Source organism: Dipteris shenzhenensis, chromosome 19 (genome assembly GCF_047967505.1).
Source record: "Dipteris shenzhenensis isolate YYH24624 ecotype China chromosome 19, Dip_SZ_1.0, whole genome shotgun sequence".
Lineage (NCBI taxonomy): Eukaryota > Viridiplantae > Streptophyta > Polypodiopsida > Gleicheniales > Dipteridaceae > Dipteris > Dipteris shenzhenensis.
In genome coordinates, this window is record NC_141614.1 from 46,955,192 (window position 1) to 46,962,020 (window position 6,829).

The following is a 6,829-nucleotide window of genomic DNA, read 5'->3' on the forward strand; positions in this document are numbered from 1 at the left end:
GCTCGCCTCAACGTACATGAGTCTTTCAATAGAAAAGCTAGAGATGTTATCGCAGTTGTACAAAGATGTCAAGCTAATCGTCTTCGATGAGGTATCATTGATAGGCCAAAACACGTTCATTGTAACTGACATGCGGATGCACAAAATAAAGCACAACCATGCTGAGCCATTCGGGGGAATTGATGTACTACTGTGCAAAGACTTTTGCCAAGCTAGCCCAACCAAAGACAACTGGATCTTCTCCTATAAGCCTTCAATGCTGGCTGCAAATCCTTCAACTTGGCAAGAAAATGCCATGTACTATGAGCTCAACATGCCCATGCGTCAATAGCACGGTAATTTTCTCGACCAACTAAACCACTTACACATAGGCACGCACACCTCCATTGACCTTTCGCTTATCAATACCATGTATTGTTGACACCTCCCGAACAAACAAGACATGCCACACCTTTTCTACACAAATGCGTGTAAAGATGCTCAAACTGTGATGTTTTCATGGCCTTGCCAATAGAGTCGCATTGCATCGAATTGAGGGACATCAGGCACAAAACATGCAGCAAAACAGTATGGATCCCCATGGACCCGAAATTGACAGGAGGACTGCACAAGGAGTTGCTCCTCAAACCTAGCATGATCGTCAAAATGTGTGCTAGTAACCTTGACATTCCAGACGTGTGAACAGCGTCGATGCAATTCTTAGGTTCGCGACAAAGGAAACGGATCCTTTTATCATTTGGATTAAATTCACAAACACAACAATAGGCAGATAGACATGATCGAAATACCACTTCCTCTTCAAAAAAGAAACTCCCAGGACATGAACTCCTATCTTGCAAATTTCGCACGAATTTCACATAGGGAAAGACCACCTAAATAATGTTTGCAGGTACCAATTCCCTATCTAGGCAACTGCTGCTTAGACAATACATCGTGCACAAGTGCTCACCATGGAATGTCTTACATTTGACCCATCAGGTATAAAAACACATGGCCTCATATACACAGTGCTATCCTATGTCCATGACCTACGAAATCTATACATCTTGTAACTGTTGCAAGAAAAACACATTAAGGTTGATGATGCCATCCTCCATGAGCTAAATCGATTATGTGAAACTCGGTTGTGGAAACCCTACCAATTGGACTTCAGTCACAATGAAAACTGGTCATACAACCTACAATCTTCAAACACAAGGTCCTTCGCATCGCACTTACCAGACATTTTGTTGACACCTACGTCATGGCCATATCAATCTTGTGCTTGCAAGAACTCCACGTGGTGCAAAGCAACATCGCCACAATAGAGGGATTTAATGAAGTGCAAGGGAAGGCCATAATTGGGATTGCCACTTTCTTCAAATCTAGTTGCAATCTGGTGAGAAAAATTGATTACAACAAGGACAGGGTTGAGTGTCTTCTAACAATTTTCAACATATGCAACTCCTCCATGATCACTGTGATTAATGTCTACAAAGCACTAGCAGCACGTGCAATGAGGCTCATTGCAGCACTAAATTTCCTACTAATACAAGTCAAGAATGTATGTCATAGGTGACTTCAACATTTGCTACTCTAGGAGAAGCCATGCACTCCAAGCTCTGGACCATTTCATGGCTTCAAACGACATGCACCAAGTAATCAGGGAACCTACAACAGTGCATGTCTCGACACTGGACCACATCTGGGTGAGCAGCAACCTAACTGGAAATAGGCATGGAAGTAATTTTGTGTACTGGTTCGACCAGTCAGTCATGTACACTATCGTTGATGAAAAGGCCTCCGTTCAGTAATATTTCAAAAAGTAACTCCTAGGTAGGCCTCTTGAATGTAATTCAACTTGTTTAATAGGTTTCTCTAATAGACTACTTTTTCTTGTGAGTCTCTCAGAGACCACTACCTTGTCCTTTATAGATTTTTTAATGCTTACGTAGAGTTATTAGAGCTGCTACCTTGTCCTATATAGTTTTTTTTAGTGTTTACAGAGCCCCTTTAAAGTTATATTTATATAGATATTTATACATATAATGATAAAAAATTCCTTTTTCTTTTTATTCTCCTTTATGTTACTAATAAATTTGTTTGTAAATTTGACATATTATATATAATATAGAGAGAGAGAGAGAGAGAGAGAGAGAGAGAGAGATGCACACACACACACACACACACACACGTGCACACACACACATATAAAAACACACACACACACACACACACACACACACACACACACACACACACACATGCACAAAGTCTTTTGTGTGTGTGTGTACATTATTTGTATATATACAAACATGTTGTAGATACATACATGACCTAAAACATCTACATAGACACATGAATGTGCAAACATGATGCAGTGGGGTAGCATGAAGACCACTTGCTTGACAAGGAAGAAAGTGCATTCATTTTTTTTGAAGGGCATGAGTTTAACATCATATACAGAAACATAATTTATTTGTTACGTTTCATATGTCTATGTGTATAGATACATAATTTATAAGTTACGTTTCATATGTCTGTGTTTAGTAAGCATGTTTTGAATATTAAATACACACAAATACACACATCTTCATGCTACCCTCAAATTGAGAATTATGTTGTAGCAGCCTATGGGTCTCCTATTTGAGTTGTGTTCACATGTGTGATACACAACTTGTATGTGAAGTGTGTACATGCATATACACACATATGCATATAGGAAGTTTTCCACAAAGAGAGAGAGAGAGAGAGAGAGAGAGAGAGAGAGAGAGAGAGATCATCTCTACCTTGCATCACAAGGAAATAAAGCTCTTTTAAATAAAAAAGAGCCCTTTCCAAGGGGGATTAGAGAGCAGAGGACTAAGAATGCAAAGACGAAGTGAGTAGGGAGCTACAAGTGGAGAAGCAAGACAAATAGAGGAAGGAATTGATGATTGAGCATGATATAGATTCTTATCTCCCACTTTTCATGATCTTGAAATTCAAGGATTCATGCAATTCCTTCTCCCTCTCCTTGATTTTGTACCATGTGCAATCAAAAACGATCTCATAGAAGTCTTGGTGAGAATAGCACACATAAAAAGGACATAGATGGTGATGCCATCATTGGCAGGGGTGCCTCCTATGATATAGATTATGGGTGAGGGAAGCCAATGTACTGCAAGTAGCCATGCATGTCCAAATTGTAATTAATTTGTTGCTACTAAGAACAATGTCATTATTGGCTTCCTCCCTCTTTTTTGATGAATTGATGCACTTTTTATTCGCTACTTTTGAGGTATGGAATGTCATCTAAATTGCACACACACATAGGCACCATCCAATGACGTTGTTTTTATCATCCATACCATCATTAGTAACTTTCACAATCATCATCTTCGCAAATGACCATTGATCCCAGTGTTCAAACCCCAAAACTTAACCTTGCGGCTATGTTCTTATTTGCAAATGATATCATTTGCAAAATATCTCCCACACTAAAATCGAAAGAATTGCACTTTGTATTCTCGATGATATGTGTTGGATAAGTCTCATCTCTTGCAGTCACTAAAAGAGAAGCTTTGGAAACGGTATATGCTTTGCTGCATAATTTTAGACATTACCTACTTGGTAATAAGGTTATATTTCATGTGGATCACCAGGCTTTAATCTATTTGGTAACTAAACCACAACTAACAAGAAGACTTGCAAGGTGGATGTTATTGTTGCAAGAATTTGATTATCAGATAATTCATAAACCGAGGAGACAGCATGCAATTGTTAATTATCAGATAATTCATACATCGGGGAGACATCATGCAATTGCTGATTCCTTAGTATACTTATTATACACAAGAAGATCCAATTGGAGTGCCGGATCAACTCCCAGATGCAGACTTGTTTATGATTCAAATGGATGATCCAAAAGATTGGTATGATCAGATGTTGTTTTTCCTTATTGATGGACTGATGCCTGATTCATTGACAAGGGATTAGAAAAAGAAAATGGTGTTACAAAGTAAGCCTTATTTGGTTATTGTTGGTGTGCTGTATAAAAGAGGTATTGATCAAATAATTAGAAGATGTGTACCAATTCATGAGCAGCAGGTAGTATTAACAGAGGCACATGCTGGAAGTGCTGGAGGACGTTTCTCAAGGGAGGTCACAGGCAGAAAGATTATGCAAGCAGGCCTGTGGTGTCCGATAATGTTTAAAGATGCTCATCAATATACAAAGGAGTGTTTAGCATGTCAGAGAGATGGGAAACCTTCACCAAGGGAGAGGATGCCTCATCAACTGATTCTTCCACTTGAACTTTTTAGAAATGGGGCTTGGATTTTATGGTCCAATTAAGCGAGCAGCCAGGTATATAGATAATAAATACATATTTGTTGCTCTATTGATTATTATACTAAGTGGATTGAGGCAGTATCTCTGAAAGATAATAAGGGAAGAAGTGTTGAAATTTTTTTGTATCATAATATCATGACAAGGTTTGGAATACCAATTGAGATAGGGTCTGATAGAGGTACTCACTTTATTAATAAGGTTATTACAAAGTTAACTAAGCCTCACATGATGTTGCATAAGAAGTCTACAACATATTATCCATAGGGAAATGGACAGGCTGAGAGCTCCAATAAAATAATTATGAAAAATTTTTGAAGGATAGTTGAGGATAATCCTAAGGACTAGGATCAAAAGCTAGATTTAGTTCTATGGGCATTTAAAATAGTCTTCAAAATAACCACATGAATGACTCCTTTTAGATTGGTGTATGGCACAGAGGTAGTTGTTCCAATGAAGTTTATTGTGGGGAGCTTGAGGATTGTTGTAGAACACAAGTTATCTCTTAAAGAATCCATGAATTTCAGAATTCAACAATTACTGAAGTTAGATGAGGATAGAATTATTAGTTTAGGCATTTCGGAGATCATTCAAAGAAGAACAAGCTTGGATTAATAGGAATATAAAATTCATACTATTCAAAAGAGGTGATTTGGTGTTGATGTATAATTCTAAGCTTGGACCTCATCCAGGAAAATTGAGATTGAGATATGATGGACCTTATAGAATTGTGGAAGTACTCAGTCAAGGAACATTTCTAATAAATGATTTGCATGGCAATACTTTCCCTAAACCGGTCATTGGTTTTAGGCTTAAACCATGTTTTGGGAATGATCCAGCTCAAACAAAGGAGAAGGTGGTTGGAGGTCAAGTATGTGAAAACACAAGCATGGGGGTAGTAATGATTTGCATTTGTCAGGTGGAAAATACAAAAGTAATGCAAACAGTACAGTGCTGGCAGGTTTCACAAATCCAACAAAAATCTGACTCCGTTGTTTGATGTATGGAGGAATATCGGAATGGTTGTATTCATGCATAAGGAGATTGTGGAAGTGTTCCTGGAGAATCAATCGAATAATAGAGGGCTACATGAGGGATGTTGCAGTCGGCTGTAGGGTGATCCGACTGTGTTCTGATCGGCGGTTCGGGTTTCGATCGACTGCCGACACACATATGATCTGACTTTGGTTTGACATGAAGTAGATCTGGTGGTTGTCCAACCTACAGATGATCCGGTGAGGGTTCGATTTGAATCCGATTCCAGAGGAGTTCCGACTCTTATTCGACACATGTCCGAGTAAGATCATAATAAGTGTTGTATGGTTGCACGTGGAGGTGATATTTGGCACAAGGCAAGGAAGTGGTCATACGAAAGGTTTGCCTAGAGATGATATTTTGCATGGATTAAGAAGTCGAACAAGGGGCGCAATTATTCTACGAAGTGATGACCGACTGTGGCATCAGAATATAGTAAATTGGCACATGCATTCTCAGACTTGTGTGTGGGAGAGCTTTGAGTCTACTCAACTTGTCAAAGTTTAATGGCTCGTGATCTCAAGGAGTGTTGTGAGTTGTGCTGATTGTATGGATGGTAGCTTGGCCCCGTTTTCATAGGGATATATTCCTCGCATGGATCTTCGACTGTTGTTAGAAGCTGTTGGAGTGGAAGAAGCTAATCTACAATTGCTGAGTGAGGTTGCTAAGACAGAAGTGAACATGGGAAGGAAGCATGCGTTGCAGCCAACGCGTAAGAGTCCATGGGTCAAGGAGATAGTTGAGACGGAGCCAAAGGTAGAGATGACTACCAAAGAAGAAGAAGATAATTCTGTTGAGGAAATTGTTGACCATGTGTTACCATAGTGGGTTCAATTCCAATTAACTTAATCCATTTCTTAATCCATTCCTTATGAGGCCCTTTTGAGACCCCAAAGATCCCCTGATAGTACTTTAATATTCAAAGATTTGTAGGGAGGCAACAAGTGTAACAATTTGAAAGAGCACCGCGGTAGTGAAATTTTCACCTGCCATGATTTCTCCCCTCCTGCGATACACGTCAGCAATATTGGATATACCAATTGCCCTCAAGAAAGTTCAATGTGGTCCGAAATGCTTCAAAATACAAATAGGCAAAATGACATTCTATCATATTTGATGCTATAAATTATAAAATGCAATGACTTGTGACATGCTTATGAACCATATAGCAAGGAATTGCATGAACAACGAACCAATACAAAATTGTTAATAGTGTTCGTTTTAGTAAAAGACCTTTGTACATTCACAAATTGCACATTTTCAAATTCATCCATTCTATGGTGAATCTAGATACCAATATTACCAACTATCAATGTTTTAAGACCACCATGCAGTAGTCCCACTAGTTTGGATTCCATTTTTTCAATTGATTTTGGTGTTCAACAAATCAAGAAAAAGTTATGGAGCATGCCCTCCTTGAATGGTCACATATAATTTTAGCAATAAAATTGGAGGCCCATTAAACCACATCTAATGTTCTCAATTA